Raw genomic sequence first — 21,503 nt, 5'->3', positions numbered from 1 at the left:
ATTATATCATTCCTATACATATAACATTATGCATATTTATTACGTTTCTAAGCTAATGCAAATTTAATAAAACGCTAATCTATTACGCTTGACTTTATAGTTGTTGTACAAAAAAGAATTCGTTGTTAAAATAAGTGTGAAATGATTCGAAAAGTCATAATGGAAAAATTTAAAATTCCACCCATCGTAAAGTATCATAATATATACATTTTATATTAATGTATAATGAACAAAACAAGTGAGTTATTTTTCTTAAATTTTCTATTGAATGATTTTTTTTTTTAAGGAACAGCAAAGTTTGTTAGATAGAGGTTTCACTGTATTATATAAGTACCTATAATATTACAATACGTATACAATTTAGTTTTATCTTGTATTGTGTCTTTTAATTTAAATTGTATCCAACGGCTGCATATTATATATAGGTGATTATTACATTGTATTATTCAATGTATGACAAACTGGTCACGTATACTCTGAACAGACGTCATGCTATAATATTATAAAATATGTCTTATGAATTATGATATATAGTTTCAGATAGTGTTTATGTATGACCATATTTTTTCTCAAGCATACCCGTCAACCTTTTATTTAATAAATATTATATAGGTACCTACTCAGATATTCTTCCATATCCTGTTAAAAAACCGTATTCTGTTTAAAAAAAAACATTCAGGCTTTAGAACTTTTAAACTTTTAACCTGAATACCCTTACCTATATAAACTACCATTTGTGATGAATAGGTATTTATTTTTATATATAATAAGAACTAAACCTAAAATGTTATTATTATTATTATTATCATTTAAATTGATCAGGTAACCTAACCCACGTAATATAAAAACCAAAACACGTCGGAACTGGAACAACGACAGTACTGAAAGCTCTTGAATACGCAGTTCAACCACATCACGAAATCATATAATTCAAAAATATAAATTAGACTATTTTAGAGAGAAAGTTACCCGGCGATACACCCTGTATATAAATATAAAATGTCATTCTTGTGCGCACACTGCTGTCAATCACGCGTCAATATATAGAATCCATTTGCATACATTAAAAATCAGTCGTGTACGCGCGTTATATATGATATAATATACCTGTACGTGTAGCTATCTAAAGAATGTGCTTGTTCTACGGATCGTAATATATATATATATATATATATACGAGTATATATAGGCATGTCAACTATTCATATAATACCTACTCGTATAATATTAACCTCTATACATCGAGAGACGAGAGTAGGTACACACATTATGTATATATAGGTACCTATATCTGGTTACTAAGCTACTTACATCACTATATTCACTATATGCAGCCGTTATTTGTACTGATTTCTTGACGTTTCCAGTTTTGCTGCGTGACGGTGCAGTGAATAGATTTGGCCAGGATGACAATAATAAATAATAATAATGTCATATAATACAATATTATTATCGTACACACAACACGTGGATATAGAAAAATTATAGATATTTCGCATTTCTGCACGTGCATACAGTATAGTGAACACCGCACGGTTCTGCAGACGGAGGCGTACAAATAATATGCTTTTAAAATTGATACGCGCATGCGATGTTTCTTATAGTCGTTCTAAAGAACAAAAATTAAAACACAGGATGTAATTATTAGATAGTATAATTAATATATCTTGCAGCTATCGGGGGAGGAGCTTGAAGAGATTTCGGGAGAGTTCTGCCAAAATGTTTAAAAAGCGAGAATATCTCATTTGTCGTTCTAAGGTTTACTATATCATATTATGCTTGTTGTTGCATATATGACGAATATAATAAATATATTTTGAAAAATTTTTCTACAAAAATGTTAAATAAATACTTTACATGCAAAAACAGTTGGACACTTAAATAATTTGCTATATGTATATGCATATTATCCATAGGTACAAACACAATCAACCACACATGACATTATATGTATTATTGGAAATAAGTTGAAATAAATTGCTTGTATATATACTATATAGGTACATAATATCGCTCTTTTCGTGAACGAACAACAAATAGGCTTCCGGATTAGGAACGGGTGGGACGCTTCGCTATCTGTTCTGCCGGTCCGATAAACCAAAACAAACACGCCGAACCAAACCGAATCATTACGTATACGTATTACGCGTACACACATACACATGCACACGTGTGTTATTTTAGTTTATACAAGGGGACGGCCGCCGTCAATGGTCTGTGGCTTGGGGTCTGTTAGACAGATTTAGTGATAACCTCACCCCATAGCGTAGTGTTTGGGGAACAAGATAAGATAAGACCACATTTATAATATTATATAACTAAGTATATAATGATATACACTCCAAATGGTATGTTATGTACATAATATATTAACTTCTTGTAGAATATAATAATATATATTTATAAACACATATAAAATTAATACCAAAACAGAGGTATTATACAGCAAGTTATATCTGCAAAAGTTAAAAACTGTTTTTAAGTATCAATATTTACATATCATCATAATGAAATATTAAAATAATCATATGGAGTAACCTAATTATATTGTAATACATTCGAATCTCGTTGGCGGCTTACAATAGTTACATTTTACTATTACAAAATTAAACTATTAGACAAACTCTTTAAATTATTTTTGAATATAATGAAAATTTGATGTCTCATTATTTATTTATTTATTTAATAACATTTTCCTCAATTACATACACATAATTTATATACATAAATTTATTAAAATGTATTTACCTACAGTAAGCATAGCTCATGTTGAAGATAGAGAGTTATACATATATACATATATAAGATAATATGTATTGAAATTTACAAATTAATTATTTAAAAATGATAAGATATAAAATTTATGAACAATAAAAAAAAAAAATGAGATTAGATCTGAAAAAAAATTTCTAAAGAGCAACAATAATGTTTAATCTAGAGACCATTTTGTAACTGACGTTTTGGCATTAGACAGTTTACAAATAATGTTCTTTTTTGTAATTGTAGGCATAAAATTATAATATATAGGACCAAGGTAATCCACGAATCTATTTGACTAAAACATTTTTCTAAATAAATTACTTAGTATCATATACTACGGCTTCTCTTTTGTGTACCCTTTCGTTTTTAGTTTACCCAGTTATTTCATTATTTGAATTTTTTACCACTCATAAGTGATAAGATGGCAATTTTTTTGAATAATAGATCCACTAGCTGGTAGTTCATTAAGTAATTTGAAATTTGTAACAGTCGAACATTTCAGTGCATTAGCTAAGAAACCTCCCCAAATAAACAGTCCATATTGTATTAATGCTTAGTATAGTACTAAATAAACTGTACGAACAACTTGCTTAGTGCAATCTATACTGGTACTATTTAGGCGACTATATGTAAATTTCAATGAAAAATTATGATTTTATTAATATAGTAACAATTATATTCTATATAGCACTTATATCCACTTTTGATTGATAAAGTGTTTAATATAATCATTGGTGTGTATACTTAAGACATGTACATTTTTGTGTATCCACTTAAATGTGACATAATGGGAAGGGAACCATTCAAAAATTACTCAACATATACTTAGAAGTATTTTAAAACATCTTAAGTTGCTGCAGTTTATTATTTTCATTTAAAATTGTTAAATATACTATACGATTAAGCCTTAGAAATTATAAGATAAAATATACTCAGTAAAATTCATTAACGGGCTTCGCTACTGCAGCCGTCAAATTTAGCTCAAGAGACGTTAAGTTTTTACGAAATTAAAGTTAGCTTAAATTGTTCGAAAAAACTTTTTTTATTCTGAAAAAATAGTTTAATTCAGCAGAAAATATTGTCTATTGATCGTACTTTTTACGTTGTAAAAATTAAATCTTATATGATTGAGAACTGTAATTGAAAACTTGATGATATGAATTTTTCAAATTATATTTTTTTTAAATCATAGCTATTTTATTAAAGATAATATAATATTATATTGTTCTAGTGGTCCATCCTATTGGTAAAATAGTTCTCGATCAGAGCTAATACAAATGTATACCCGCAGATACATGTGTTGGTTGAATTTTCTATATTATTTTAATTGTTTTGTTCGCCAAAATTTGTTCAGTAACACGACTGAATGTACCTATTCATTGATGTGAATATTATATAATCATTTTAAAAATATCTTATTTTAAAAATTTTAATTGTATTAAGTTTTTACATAAGTTCCTATAAAGAATTTACAACATAAAATATCATACATATAAAATGGTACTAATAACTAATACATAAGTTTTTCTAAAATAAAACGATTACAGGCATGATTTAACCATGACACTGAGAATACCATTACTTTTATGATATATACATATATTTAACATTTTATGTGTAAAAATACAATTAGTCGTTTAGAGTTAGCTAATTCCTAAAGTTACCTACTGTATAGGTAAGTACTTATTTAAAAGTAAATCTCACGTTAAGAATAATAATATTTCATACGACTATCATTACCGAATTACAAACGATAAAACGAATGGTTATTTCATACATAAATACATTAAACATCATAAACATACATATAAAGTTTCAAACAAGCCATATTACGGTATGGCTAAATTACTAAAATACTTATCTAAAACACTATATTGTATTTAGAAGGAATTTAGATTTTATAATATACATCTGCTACAGGAATATTAAATAAACAAGTATATATGACAACATCGGTAATATCAACTAATAGAGTATATAGTAATTATAGGTACCTAGTAAGTGACAAGTGTATTATATTGTATATTATGTATTAAACTAATAAATAATATATAATATATAATAACCTATATTATATATTATTAATTATGCATATACATATTTCCATATTATAAACATAGAGTTTAGAGTATTTTGAATAAGAATGCATGGACAACTTTCAATAGCTATATAAAAACGAGTTAAATTTTAATGTTTAACGTTTTCCTTACAAAATACTAATAACAAATTTGAATGATGTCCAACTCTGTAGACGAATTATAGGTATAGCACATATAAAATATATATTTTGAATTTAAAAAGACCGCATGTTTTATAAAAACATTTCAGCATCAAAAACAATTGAGCGGGCTAAAATATTAGAAACATTTTTTAAGTACCTATTTAATAATTACAAATCTATGTTTCAAAATTTATATTCACAGATTATCTTTTCTCACTTTTTTCTCATAAAATGTGATTGAATTTTCGATTACTTAACAATGCATATATACGTACGATATATTTATTTGTATAGCGTACCTATCATCTATTATGTACCTATACAGTATTTTTTATTATAAATTTAAAACCATGCAGTTTTATGTCTTATTTGATTTAATAACCTCATAAAATACTCTTTACGAGAATTTCTATTATTATTTTATATTTAGTCGTTCGTTCAGTGGAGTTATTTAAATTTAAATTTTTTTTGTTTACCGGAAAATATTTTATTATACCCGCAATGCAGTGTGATCAATAAACACATTAAAATTCCACAAATACGAAATAGCATGCACAAAACAGCATAAATATCGCATGTCATTTATGAATTTAACTATAATAATATGTACTCGTAACTTGTTAAGTAATAAGTAATAACTAATCATCTACAAAAAAAAAAAATTGAAAAACTAATAAATTAAAAAAAATGATTTAATACAGGTAATACCTCATAATTATTGTAATAATTCATATTATTATTATTATTATTATTTATTAAATTCAATAACGTATCTATAGTGTACCTTGTGCCTATAAATATTGACAAGTGTCCTTTTAAGAAAAAAAATACTCAATAAATCTCTTGCAGCATAGTGTATATATGTGTACAGCAGAGCTTCACGCGTTAATCTGTGAAATTGTGCCGTTCCACTTCCTTACATCATAATACTGCAAAGTAACAGACTAAAACAACATAAATCTCAATCACTTGTATTTCATGAAAATTAGATTTAAAATATGGTATGCATTGGAAGTACCTACTTACCATATATCAGGGATCACCCTTGCGCAGTTTTTTTCTTCAAATTTAACATTTAACTATAATGTTACTTTTACTATTGTTTTAAGTTTTGTATATGAATGTAAATTATAGCATTTTAAGATTTAAAAACTGAGAAACTTGTTTCTGTTATAATAATTATATACAAAGTAGAATATAATAATAAGTTTTGAGTGAATAACTATCGTCATTTCTACTGAGTACTGGGTATAGGTCACTGTAACGATTAACGGATGTACTAAATTCTAGTTTAATGATAGTTTTGAATGTTTTGATTTAATATTATTTAGATATAAATATACATAACTTTATTTTCATGCTAGCCTTTACAATTTTAAATAATGAATCATGAGAAAGTTCTATGAATAAATAATTTAAAAAAATAGTGACATTGAAAAAAATATTGAAGAAGGCTCCATCGGTGATGGAGGCACCTCAATTTAAGTTAATTTTACAGACTAAAATATATTTTAGTTAGATATGTAGATTTTTTTAAAGGTTTTCAAATTTCGTGTACAAAACGATAGGTTAGGTTAACCTAATCTAACGATGGTTGTTGGAACATATAAATATTACACTTGTGATATATGGTGTAGTTTAGACTTTATAGTTTTAAATTAATATAATACATAAACTTAACTGACTGTTCATCTACGAACAAATTAATGTTTTTATCCATAAATGTCGATTAAGTAATTGCTGCAGCTATTATTATTCTATTTCATAATTGTACATTTGTCTATATCATATAGTCTATACAGATGTGGGTGTGCACTGTTCGACATTAAGTGCCCATTAGATATCTCAAAGTTTTTAACTATAATAATTCATTCCCTACTGTCTACTAATACGTAATATTAATAATATACTAATACTAATATTATTCTATAATATACCTATTATATATATTAATATAGTAAATTAATAATGTTTATATCATTGATGTAAATGTATATATAGTAATTGTTTTTTTGTTCAACAAACTACTGCACCTTAGCCACCTTACATTCAAATGATTATTTTTATAATACGTATAGGTATGCATCTATCCCAGCTCTATTTTACGACCATAGGATTTCGGGATATTTAGCTATTAATCCTGGGATTCCGAGACTATCCCGAAATATAGTAAGAAAAACTTTAAAAGGATTATTCAAAAAATTAATTTAAATCATTAAACATGGTGAAAAATGTTATTATGATGATGAATAACAATTATATGTTCTACTTATTTTGAAAATATGAACGCAGGAATAGTATAGTGTCTAATATTATATCTCTCTGCAGGCTGCTTTTCAGCTTATTTCCTGTATAAGCTGTTGCTGAAAATGCACGTTCTGATTTGATACTAGTAGGAAGAGTATAGACATTAAGTGCTTGAATGATTATTCTGCGGCTAATTTTTGTAAACTGGAGTAAACTCTGGATATTAATAACTATCTTAAATCGTTAGAAGTAATAAAAACAGTAAATCCAAAAAAATTATCCATTCAAATACATGATCTAGTTAATCACTCTTGACAAAATATTTGACTTATAGCCTTATAGGTACCTAGCTTTCGTTTAGCTACAGGTGGCGGTGTCGAATTTTTTCTACCGGTTCTCCATGGCCAGGCTCAGTTAATGAACAATTGACTACACATAAAACTTTGAAATTATGTTTTGATGCGTGTGTTAACATTTTGTTGATCCTCCAACGTCGTCAATACTACTAAACATCCTAAACATATAGTTTATATAGTGCACTTTTTTCACCATTTATGATCATATGAGAATGACTCTACGCCGACGATGTATCTGTATTATATTTTTTGTCTTTGATTAAATAATAGAGTCACTGTTACTTAGTCCCGAAAATCCTGATATTATTATTTCGTCGGCTTCTTGCCAAAACTCGTTAACGGCAAAATAGTGGTTGTTAAGAAAACAACTTTATAGTTTTTAAAAAAGTAAATTTTTGGTCTCAACCCTACAAAATCTTTGATTTTTAAGATATTGACATAGTTTTTTTTTTTTTTTTTATGGAATCTGCTTATATTAATGCATTAAGACATATTGGATTTTTTTCAAAATGTTTAATGTAACACTGTTTTTTTTTATTAGTTAAGTATTGTATGCAAATATTTTAACCGTTATTGAGTTTTACTGAATAGAAAAATGATTATTAATATTTGTTTAGGCATAAATCTATATCGGTTTAATATTAATTATTTTTCTTATTGAACTTAGTCAGATGATCATCATTATAGATTGTACTTAGGTATACCAATTATCAATGTACTTGATTAATTGCGAATTTTTGTTATTATTAACATTCATTATTATTGAAAATTTTATATTAAAATAATTGTTGCCATAACATAACTCATTAACTTTTTTTTTTTAAATAACCAATATCAAAATTGTTATAACTATTATAACAAGAAAATACAAATATAATGTAACTTAAAACTTATAACATAATTAGAATTATTAGAATTACTAAAAAAAATTGTGACTATGCATTTCTTTTATTTTTCAACTGCTATTGTAAAAATATGTTAGGAGCCTTGTATTAAATTGTCTAGATTTTCTACCCAACAAATAAATTTTTATCAATATTAATTTAAAAAAAACTAATAATGATCGAAAATTGCATATGCCTATAAATAGTTCAACTTAACTCAAAATTTTTTGAAAATTGCATGTTAGATAGAATATGCTTATATAAAGATTTGGTGATTTTATGGATCTATGGTCATTTTGTTTTAAATTTACATCAAAAACCAAAAACGATTTTGTTGAAAATTGATTGTGTGTAAAAATTCCCGTTTTTCCTTAATTTTTAGTTTGTTTATTCCAATAAATATGAAAAATATTGGTAATTTTTTACTTTTGTTCCCCCAAAGTACCAACTAAATTCACTTTCTGATCAAATGGGGTACTGAAGTCGAAAATCGAAGCACTTTTACTGCCCCAAAACGAGACACAAAAAAAAACACACACACATCATTGTAAAATCAATACATTCCTCGCTCCGCTTAGAATCTAAAATAAAATGGTAGGTAATAATAAATAATAACAATAATAATATTCATTTTATTATCAGTTTATCGAAATTCACTTAAGACGCCTCTTGCAAAACGTTAGAAAACCATGTTTTACACTAGATAGCGCCATTATCTCAAAATAGTGAAATTCGCCGTTACCGAGTTTTAGCAAGAAGCCGAAGATTTATACTAGTATTTTCGAAACCAAAAATAAGCCAGGATTCCGGGATTGTAATCTCTAATTATATACTACTATATATATAGCTATACATGGTTAATAATAATAACAACAGCCCTTGGGAGAAATATTTGTTTGATGTGGTTTCAAATAAACCTGTGAAATATGTATCCTTGTTCATGTTCCTCGTGCATTTAGAGAGTAGAATTTAAATTGTGCACATATATTTCTTGGGTTTATGCAATTCATTGTAGAAAAATGTCATCTTACATATTTGTTCATATTTTGGGGTCTAGAGAATATTTAGCATCACGTCTTAGAAATTAGAATATTGTAATTATCTTATAGTGTATTATTATCATCTATATAAAAAAAAAAATAATAATTTGTTGATTTACCTATAGCAGGGATTTATATTATTGTAATACAAAAAAAAATGTGTATATAGGTATGTAATAAGAAAATAAATATAGAAATCATTCGTTCAAAAACATCGATATTTGTATTTAGGTGATTAATATATTATATCAAACGTTTGTAAATTTTAACTATAAATTAGTAATTTTGTACTTATATATTTGTATAATATCCGTTTAATCCTCTCGTATCTCGATATTCCAATATACTTTACTACGCACTGTTTGACCAAATCGTTATCTATTATTTCCCTAACCAAGGTTCAACCCAAGTATAATCTACAGAACTATTAAGCATTATCAGTATAATATGCATAAAATACTTTACGTCCCTATATAATTAGTTTAAGATTCATTCGATCCAAAGCTCAACACGGATGCATGTTTTGAGCATATATTATATTTTACCATAGTTTTTAATGGACTACCTATATTAAATGAATATTTTAATGTTACACAGAGTTTATTTATACCACTATATTTTATCACTTTTAGGAACTTCATAATCCGTTCTTTACATAGACGTATTCTTGATAAAATTGGATAGATATATTATGATGCATTGTTGTAAGGTATTATTATAAAATATAAACTGTAATAATTGAATAATATAAGTTTGTATTAAAATATGTTGCGCGTATATAATATCAATAATATGTATTATTATTATTTCATGTTGTATTATGAAAAGGGATGATGGTTTCATTATTACAGACACGCATGACGCATTATATACACATAATATATTATTGTACCTACCTTACAATTATTTATAGTTTGTATAACTTATTAACTATTAAAACGTTATGTAGTTTGTGATGCGTGTGTGCGTATATGATGATGACACTAAACATCTGCCATTCGGGGTAGTAAAAATGCGATTGGATGATTAGTGGCCGGTTAGTGGGGGTACTTGGGGCCAATGTAAGGAGACAGGCAGCTCGAATACGTCGGCGGTCCGGACCCTCGACGGCGGCGGCGGCGGCGGCGACGATGACGATGACGACGTGTGCGCTACAACAATATTATTATTTATTGTAATACACTGATACACTTTGTTAAAATACACGCGATGAGACTGTATTTAGAAGACGATACGCACGTAACTGCCTAACATTATATTATTAATATTATATATTATTGTGCTTTTATATAACGGTATCCATACACTCATCATATGTAAATTATGATAAATTATACGTATACGTGTACCTAATTATTTATATTATAATCATCTGCGAAAACTCGCGAATTTTCTCCAATACGATGATAAAATAAACCGGTAATTCGGTATTGAAAATCGTTATTGCACTGCAAAAGCATTTTGTTTAACCGATCGATTTCCTGAATTGTCGGCCTGAAGTTTTGTGTGGACACCAATAGACTATAATATTATAATATATAGTCTATTGTCTATAAGCTATAGATATAGTCGACTTATTATAGACCCGATAAAATGGCCGTATTATTCTCATAAGAGGCGAATGTTAAAACATACATTTAAGAAAGTCATAAAAGATGTTTTTATTTATCATGCTATCAAATTATATACTATATACATATATTATTATGTAATGGACATGCATAGGTGATTAGTATAGGTATCTGTATAGATTTAATATCTACCTAGCACAGTATATCTATCCTCGTAGTTATTACTATTTACTACTGTGGTCTTATTTTGGAAAATATTCACCCCATATAGACATAATATAGTATAGCCAATACTTAAATATTTTTACATTATAGAAATATTTAATATGTAAATGTATAATGTTTTGAAGTTGAACTGTAGTTCATATTTATCAAACGAACAGCAATACTCAAGATAATAAACAATAGGGAGTAGATTATCCTTATCTATGGAATTTTTTTTGTAAACTTATATAGGTAATAGGTGCCTGATTGGCATCATAATTGCAATCATTGCAAATTTGGATCCGTATGTATACTAATAATAATAAGGAAATCGTAGAATAATACGGCAAATAATAATAAGTAATATGTACAAGTGACAATGATGATATTACAGCAGGACAACGTGACGACGGGAAATAGACAAGGACGACGCTCGTTAAAATATAAACCGGGACTAGACCGTTTCGATTAGTTTCAATGAGAAATTAATTATATGGACCGCTTACAGACGACAACGATTGCGCAGAGGTCGGTGGCGTCTCACCTTGAAAGCGTCGCACGGTGGGACGAACAGATAACCCATCCCATTGCATGAATCATCATGATTTCATTTTAAATATTATTACATAAAAAACGAACGTTTTGTTTCCGAAAAATATTAAGATAGAAAATTTGGTACCCGGTACAAATTAATCTATTATAGAACGTGTTGTCCTCTGGATACTTTAAATCGTTAAAATTTAATTCGATATTGTATAGTTAATTTCTTAATACAGTTATAAATAACCTAACTAGTTACTTTATTTAAAAATTAAATCAGAATTTTATAACACAAGTTATTTTAGTTAGCATTACTATAAGTGATCAATCTCACAAAAGTTATAATGAATAGATGGCCACTGAGTTTGGTGTATTTGTTGTTCGTAAAACTATAAAAATTGTTATGATATTACAGACTAGTTAATATCGTCGTACACTAAAAACCCAAAGAAATTTTGGGATCATACGTTTGATTAACTCCCTGGAACAAAATATCATATTTTATAAGAGATGAAACGTTTGTAAACTGTTTTACCCTTTTAATCTCGTTAAGTTCGCGCGCAAGAACATTTATCTTATCTCGTATAATAATAAATTGAAAAAACAAACAGAGGTTTGAATTAATAAACTTAAGAACACGTTTACAGTTTTCAGCTGATCGTAAAATTACGATCCACCTTTCCATATTATATTTCATCGGATTGTTACTTCCTCTTCGTTTCATAAGCTCTAAATAAGTCTAAACTCTAAATCATAGAATCCATCATATTCATACCTGAATTGCGTATATAGGTAGCCGTCCCATGATAAATCCATATAGAAAGTATGCATCCGCAAAGTCCTAAGTCAATAAATATAATTATATAACTATAAAATATTATACCGTACTGGTCTAGATTTTAGACTATATAGAAAGAAAACTTTGAGTAGCGCCAGTAGAAATAATATTTATTTTTTTTTTTTAAATATATTAATGTTTTATTATACTAAGTCACCCCCTAGTCTCGCCGATGTATATTTCATTATTTATTTTTAATAGAGCTTATGTAGATTATTGTTGGTCTTAATATCATACAGTGAATTGACCTATTATCAAATTTAATAAATGTATAGTAATATTATCTTAGCTTCAAACAATACTTCTCGCCGGTTAGCTGGTTAATGGTTATAGTAGTATATTATAGCATATTATTATAATAAATTAAAAAACTATCAAACATCATATTCAAGCTTAACTATAAAAAAGAAACCGACAAGAGAACCTTAAAAACTAATTATAAATCTTACTCTAGTATTAAAATTAACAAAACAAAAAAATAGTTTTTTCTATAGCCTATAAAGTGTTAAGGTTAACTGTTTACACGCTTGATTTGAAAAATAGGCATAAAGACTAAAGAGGTACTAACAATCGATGTAAAAATACAATTATTTTACTGTTGATTATTTAAAAAAAAAAATTGATCGAAGCGCTCACCACTGACGAGGTCATACATATTTTCACTATTTTTTGGTGTTATTTTTACCATATGCATGTATAATAATTAATAAAATATCTCAAAGTATATTCGGTATATTATATACCTAATATTTATTAAATATATAATCATGTATAATATACGTTATAAAAAATAGTCTGCAAGCGACAGAAAAGTTTACCTACCTCAAAAACTGTAAATTATAACTTATAACTTATATAACTTATATAATACCTACATAATTTATTAAAAAGAATTTAGTAATATAATCAGCTTGAATAGTACCTATAATTTTGGCTGTTTTGAATTGTATTACTGTAGGTAGGTGATAATTTATATTTTTTTTCATATCTATATAGTTATGTTACAAATTTGCAATTAACTTTGCTCAATATAATGTCATATGACTAATTTAATAATATATTTTTAAATTTGAACTGAAGTCCGAATTATATCAATGTATTAAATTTGTTCTGTATAATATTATTACTTATTTCATTACATAATATATTAGTTATTATTTATTTTAGTATGATTAGCAGTTACTATGATAAAATCCTGTAAATATGAATGAATTTTTATTTCATAAAATGAAAAATTAAGTTTCTATCTACTTACAGCCAGTATTATAAAGGATCTATTAACATTACATAAACCCTAAACAATTGGAATGATAACATTATTGACGCGCATACTAAGTTTACTTGCATTTTAATTATATACACAACGAGTGACGAATTAAAGTTCGATAAAATGGCTTAATTATTTGTTTAGTACCTATATGTATCGATTCACCTAACAGTTATTATTAGATGATTTAAATAAATAATTCAAAAACAGGTTATAAGTAGGTCAACAATATTTTAAACAATTTAAACAAAAGCTTTTTTCCATAGAAAGCCGTTAACGTTAAAAAAATTGCTATCGTACATATTTTACACACTACCTATATCAAACAATTGCATGGTGTCTATTGAAGCGGATCCAATATAACTATACAATCAGCAACAATAGCGTTATTACATGTACCTTGTACTTAAACGCGTATATGTAGATATAGGTATGTATGTAGGTTGAATGATAACATCGATATAACCATCAAAATTATCAATTTTGTAACTTAACATTTTTACGTTAGTCTTATATTCCCATTCCCATATAATGATGCATTATTCACATCACAATATGTGAATATAATACCACAAAATAGATGACATTTTGATCGAATTAGACAGTATACGTTTTGACTAGGAAATAACGTTAATGTGTGCTTTTATAAATATTTTCTAGGTAACGAAAATAATTCAGGGCACATTCAGGCATAATGTATGAAAATTTTAAATCAACTATTTGTTTGTTGAATTAGAAATGGCCTTGCGTTGTAAAACCTATTTATTTATTTATACAATCAGCAATTATAATAATTTACTTTTCAGCTCTAATTAGCCATCGGTCGTATATTAGATACCTAATACTTATTAAATAAAAGATGACTATCGGATATATCTATCATCAAATCGCTATAACTTATTTTTTATAGAAATTAATTAAATTATAATATTTGTATTTACACACGCTTACAAATTGGATTGCATATCATGTTTCTAGTATCTACCTATTATAGCACCTATATACGGCTATACCTGCCTACCTTCAAAGTCAACAATACATCAAATTTTAAAAATAAATGATTTGATTAATTTTTTTTTCATTTAACAAATACGCCTCAACTCCCCGGGTTGTTGGCGTTTCAAAATACATAATTTGATTAATTTTACCTATTTATAATTTATCTTATATTATTAAATTTCTGAGTCAATTTAAATATTTAGTTTTACAAAAATTATAACAATGTCTATCAGTATTAGATATTAAGGTAATTAATTCATAGTCATAGTAGTAAATGTATTAACATTATACTTACATATTTTTGTAAAATTGCCTACCTATATTATCAGTTAATGCATATAGGCGTTGATGATATGGTCTACTAATTTTATGAGTTCATGATATTGGCTAGCCATTTACGTTCTTATCTAGTTAGCATCATTGACGGTAACATACACACTATCTTGCATATCATACCTATATAACCGTTTGGAACTTACTATTTTTTTTTTATCGATATGGTATAAATAAAACATTTACCTAGGGAATTTCGACTAAAATCCTAATTCGACATACTAATAGGTTTTATTAGCAGTTGATTTTTTTTTAAGTTAAACATAATTTTTTTATGATTTATATATTTAAATAAATATATATAATATTCTATCAAGTTATATTTAAAATAATTAATTATATTTATATATCATTATATTTATTTCTACACTATATTTAGTAGTTTAGTATATTGACATTTAATAGCATATGTGTACATAATATTTATAGTTTATTTTCTGTAATTTTTTAGTGACATAGGTACTGACGTAGTGCATTGTCTATCTATTATCGACATTTGAATGCATCCTGAGATAATTTATTTTGTATTTCCAGATTAGTTTGTAGAATTACAAACTCAATATAACATAGCATTATATATTTTTATTCAAATACCATGGTCTATGAATTATGATAATATAATGTTACTTATAACCTTGGTAGTTGATAGAAGGTTATTCTATATAAATTATAAACTGATGACCAAAACAATTTTTACTTAATATTTAATTACTATGCCTTTGAAATATTCTGAATATACTGCCTGTTAATTCCTATTGAAAAAAATCGAGATAATATATTATTATCTTTCATTTAAAATATTTATGTACCTACTATTGTCTATTACTTTATTTACTTATGATTTATTTCTATTCCAATAATAGATTGGTTAAAACAAAGCTCATCGTTTAAATTAATGATAACGCTGATGTACTTCGAGAGTTATATAATTTATTCATCGTATAAATTGTAATTTATTAAATTCATATCATATTGATTTTAAGTAGGCATCTATTAAAATGTATAACCGAACTGCAAAATAATATATTAAATATTTTAAACATCTGCTCTTTTCAGGAATTGCATACAGCGGCGACGTTATTACTTAAAATATAGTAATATTTCAAAACTACTTCGATATCTAAATTTTAGTTATAGTTGATATACAATATTTATAAATTTAACAGACATGAGGTACCTCTGTATGTATATTGATAATACACATATTTTGAATTTAATAATGTAGCCTGTTAACAACTATATGTTCTTAATTTGGTCAACTTATTATTTTGGTGGTTAAGTCGCTTTGATTTATCACTCAAATTTTATATGGGATTAGTGATCGACATTTAACATAGCCACATAGGTATAGTATGGTATATTAACCAAAAATAAAAATTTAAAATAAGCAGAAAAAATATTTAGATGTTTGAGTCATGGGTGTGCTAGGGCACGAAACAAAACTGACATTACCTATATGTATGCTAAATCAAAGGTACACATTTCACCATAATCAAAATTTATTATATAGTGTACCAAAAATCAGTGTCCATATGTGCTAGACAATCATTTTTGGTTAACAGTTTTGTCTTGATAATTTTTAAAACTTTTGTAAACCACTTATTATTGAGACCTGCAAGACCGACATGTTGACAATGGCCAATGGGAGTCGCCAATCCTAAAAATGAAAAGTTTTTATATTGTAACGTGAAACAAGTAACTAGTAAGCATACTTACTTAATGCACTAAGAAATATATATCAAACATAAAAATAATTCTTCACACCCCTGTTGCCATGTGACAAGGAATTCAAACATTGAAAACAGTAAAGTTCCAAGATGGCCTGAATTATTGCAGGGATATCATATAATATGTGATGCACAAAGTGATGCTGACTATTCAGCTGACCGATGGAGGTAAATTATAAAATATTATAGTATATAATATGCTTATATACAGAAAGTTGTTGTATATAACTTTTAACTTGAATGGCTATGTTATATAAAATTTAATTATTGTTATATACTTATATTTATGTATCTATAACATATTAAATGCTTTAGGTGCATTAAATATATATACACCATATTGTATATATTATATTAAATATGCATAACCTGTATGTTTAAACAACTGAACGATTTCAAATAAGTTTTATGTAATCAAATATGTAAAATGACAATCTAGAAAAAAATTAAAATCGTTTAAAAAATTCACCAAGTCGGCGGTTATTTCACTTTTAGCTTAGTATATCTCAAATTATTACTTCCGCGTTCCGCACATCGAAATTACACAGCTATAGTCACTGTAGTATAATATTATATAGAGTGTATATATATGTAAGTATAATACACGCACTTCAACTTTTGTCGACGTAAAACGATATGTAATTAAAGTGAATGCATGTTAATGTATAGTAGATGGCAATCACAATATTAAACTGTCAAAATGTAAAACCCTGAGATTCTGATCACAATTGAGTGTGCTATTTTTACAGATTGTCATCGTTTCGGACCTCTGTTGTGCATTATTTGGATGTCATCAGCGCCCGTGTAATATTACGTTCACGACCAAAAATACGCTGTGACGCTGAGAAATGAGAATCGTATAATAAACATCGCACTATGTAGTAAAGTCGAGGTCAAACGTAGGCGTGGGAAGAAAATAAACACAAACGTGGCTATTATAACTGCTATTGCAGTATTATTAGGGCATTAGGTACATTACTATATTATAGGTTCTATACACTTCTATAAGATTATACACCTATATAAAATATATTAATATTAGTTCATTGTGTATTTATACGTATTATTTATATATAATATTTATATATAATTGAACGTGCTCTGACTGCAGGTACGTATATCTTAAACAAATATGAGAGTTTATTTATAAAATTAATCTTTTTTTTTAATTTTTTTAAATTTTTTTTTTATTTTAAATGAGCCTCAACAACACAACAACAAGGTTATTGGCCTTTAACATTAATATTTTTTTATACAAGAATGAATCATTAACAATAATATATACAAAACAAATTAATCTTTAATATATGTCAATTATTGACTATAGATTCAAAATTTACCTACCCGATTTTGAGGAAAATGTCAGTGATTGTTCTTAGAGATATAAGGAAGGTTTGAAAATAGGTGTTTTAACCAAGAACTGAACTTAAGCAAACTAAAACCGAGATGTACCGAATACTGATATAATGCTGAATTATATATTTGTTTATTTTTACTGGACAAAGTTAGGTTCTAATATCTAGTAGGTATACACATGTATTGATGAACTTATTCGAAATCAAGTATATTAACACGCTATAAGTTTAGGAGTCTATAGGAGTATCTGTTATTATTATTATTTAAAAGTTTTTTAAAATATTTATTTAAACTTTATTTGATAATAAATTCCGACAGTTAAAACATTAAAAGTAATATTTGGGAAATGTAAATATTGCACTATAAAAAAACTAAATTAAATTATAATCTGTATAGTTGAGGAATGATAATTAATATGCTAATATAATATTTTTTGTTAAGATGAGAAAAAATTTTGAATATTGATGGGGGAATTATTATAGGGGATTTAAAAAGGAACAATAATATAGGTGGGCACATTTCACTGATAATTTGTAGCAGTTTGGTAGATAATTTGTGATGACACTTAAATTTCGGGGTTGTTGTTAAGTGTGCCGAGGGGGAAGCCATCCAATGAAAGTTTAAAGGAATGAGAGGGAAGTAAGGTGTGGTCAAATCGAAGACGGGAGAACGATATTGTGTGTTTCCTAGATTGATTAATATAGACTGTGAAACCAGGGTTGTGGTGATGTAATGGTTAGGGAAATATTTAGATATCAAGTGGTAATATGGATTGCAGGGAACGTTTCATAGTGTTCAAACCTATTAAACATAAAACAGTTATGTACAGCAAGAATAAATGTGCCGTAATATGTCATATCGTGTGTCATTTGAATGGCGTATAAACCTAATAGAAATACGCCATTCAGATGACTGGAAATCGGGATTTGCGAGGCTTAACTCATATAATATAATAATGACTATGTATTTATACAATTATACGTAAAGATTCTTTATGTGTAGCTTATTAGAATCGAGAAATTAATTTATTATATAACACATTATTTTAATCAAATAATTTACAACCCGATATAATAGATAATACTATGTAAATATATATAATTAGTAATTATTATACACCTATAGTTGTCCTAGTTATATATATTGCTGTTTTTATTGATTCATTATTTAAACCAAATTATTTTTCAGAAACGTTTATCACCTTTGTGAAACGTAATTGCGTTCTAATATTTTCGTTATGCATAATATATACATAATACATATATATGTAAAGTTTAAAATGAAAACATTCGTGAAAGAAAAAGAAAATGATGTCTTTAATTCAATTTACAGTGAAGAATGAATAAAATTTGATGTTATGAAGAACTTGTATAATATTGTCAATATCTACTTATACTTATTAGAATACAGATTCCCATCAACCTTTTGTTCGCTGAAAATAATATTATATTTTATTAAAGTATTGACAAATAAACAATGATAAATTTATTTATTTATTAATAATTAACAGGCGATGCCCTTTAATAGGCGCAATTAGCTAGGTTATCACAAAATTCAAGTAAAGAATAGGAAATATATATACAGAAAAAACAAAAGCACTTCAGTACTTTGCGCAAAAAACTTGAAAAAATTATGTCTTGTGTTATTAGGTACGTCAAGGATTTTGAATTACCCAAATCGGGTTATAATAGTTTTCGGGTTGTCGAAAAACGAGGTGGTAAACTGGCGATCGGACACTGAAGTGGTGGAGCCAAAACCGGTTGTGCAGTAGGGCCTCTCCTCCCAGCTTGCGGCTTTGACAGTGGCAATCGGACGTACGACAACTAGGTATAATAATTTTTATATTTTGATTATGATTATTATGTACTATGTAGTACTATCATTGATTATAAATAGCGCTATTTATAATCAATGGTACTATTAGCCGCATTAGGCAGTGCCACAACTATTACCGGATGTGCAAGGTGTGCATTGTACATCAGCCCCCCCAATCCGATATAAGCCCCCAAATCGATGTGTTAAATTTAATTGTAAAGATGTGGCTGTGGAAAATTGAAGTATAAAATAAAGAATAAAAAAGCGGGTTAATGGATGTCGCTCTGCTGTACAGTAGATTACAAATGGATTACTGTAATGGATGGTATTAAATTTGAATTCAATGATATAATATCATTGTATACGAAAAACGATTCTGAGCTGAGACGGTTTGTCAGTCTAGGATATGTTATACTATATTAATTATGTTGTTATTATTAAAAAAAAAAAAATTAAGTACCTATAAAATAAATTCCAAATTAATCAAATGTGATTCATTATGTACACGACTTACTCAGTCGTTCATAGAAGGTATATGCAATTTATTATAAAGTATTAGTATAAGTCATTAACAACATTAACTATTAAAATTAGAATATAAAGCTTACTCTAGAAATTACAAGTATCCACGAATAATATTTTTAAATTACAGCAATATAACTAAAATTGTTATTCTTGGTTATTTAATATGTAATTTCATCCGAATTAGAACTTAAAATAACTATTAAAAAAACTTTGTGTGTATAGTTTTTAGATCTTTTTGTTACAGAATTAGCTACTTACGTGGAACCTTGTTTATTATATTAGGAGCCTTGTATTAAATTTGAAGCTTTTTTACCATACGAATACAATTTATTATCATTTTAAAAAAATAACTAAAAAGATTGGCTATTTAAGATGTCTATAAATAACTTAAAAACATTTGAAATATTTCGAAAAATTTATCAAGTATATAAAATGCCAGTATAAACATTCAGTGAAATTTTAAAGTATCTACGGTAATTTTTTTTTAGAGTTACACTAATATCTAAAATTAATTTCCTCAAAAATTCCTGTTTTTCTTTCATGTTTTTTTTTTCATTTTTACCGGTGCTTATGAAAAGTACTAAGAATTTCAAAATTTCACCTCCCCAACGCACCAACTAGATTCACTTTCTAGCCGAAAAAGCTACTAAAAAAAAAAAAAACTAAATAAAAAAACATATTATTGTAAAATCAATTTATTATAATCGCTCCGATCAGAATCTAAAAAACAATTATTTAATTGAATAATTTAATTTTTGCTTAGCTATTTATGTTATTATAATAATTCATTTATATTTTGTAGCTGAATTCAAATTTTAGG

This window comes from Diuraphis noxia, unplaced genomic scaffold (genome assembly GCF_037042655.1).
Source record: "Diuraphis noxia isolate RWA-SAM2 unplaced genomic scaffold, SU_Dnox_SAM2 contig0003, whole genome shotgun sequence".
NCBI lineage: Eukaryota > Metazoa > Arthropoda > Insecta > Hemiptera > Aphididae > Diuraphis > Diuraphis noxia.
This window is presented reverse-complemented; position numbering follows the sequence as displayed.